This window comes from Nematolebias whitei, chromosome 21, assembly GCF_014905685.2.
Source record: "Nematolebias whitei isolate Nwh7 chromosome 21, NemWhi1, whole genome shotgun sequence".
Lineage (NCBI taxonomy): Eukaryota > Metazoa > Chordata > Actinopteri > Cyprinodontiformes > Rivulidae > Nematolebias > Nematolebias whitei.
In genome coordinates, this window is record NC_056518.1 from 22,609,056 (window position 1) to 22,609,908 (window position 853).

An 853-nucleotide genomic window follows, 5' to 3' on the forward strand; every position below is an offset into this window, starting at 1 on the left:
ATTTTATAGGTTCAAATTCAACTAAATGATTGTACCAAAGCACTAATTTTAGCTGTCTTTATAGACAGTACTGTCATATTTATCATATGGGCTATAAAATATCAGAAAAAGCACTGGTAGGAAATCATTAGCTCATTTTGTTCTTAAGAAAACGGAACTATGAAATTCTTTTTAAGGAGTTGCAATAAGGACTTCCTTTTTTGAAGTGCAATGAAAACAGCATGAGATTACGTTATTTTTATTTCATTTTAATTTTAATGATTCATTCCAGACATGTAAAAAAAAACCATTGCACACTGCACAGGGTGTATCAACATCAACACCAATATGAATCTGTGCATCCATACATACATATCAGTACCTACACATATACACACATACATCAGGTCTCTCTTGTAAATGAGTCCTCGAGGCTCAATGGGATTTACCTGTCTAAATAAAGGTTGAATGAAAAAATACATACACGCACATTTGAACACACAGAACCCCTTGCAAAACAAACCCACATCTGCAACTACATGTACCACATGAGGTGCGAATGACAATAAACTCTGACATCTGATTTTACTGAACACACAAAATTTTAAAAAAGAAGAAAAAAAACAAGTTTATCTCAATCTGCACATATCTATCCACATACACCTACCTATATACATGCACACACACACACACACACACACACACACACACAAATCCCATTAAACATGTCTGAAAAGGGGTAGGAAGAAGTAAAACTTGTTTAATCCTACCCCTTCTCCAATACGCAATAGTTACACTTTACACCCATCTGGTTTTCCGAGTCCATGAGAGGAAGAAAAGAAAAACAACTACAGTATGTACTGTACATATATAT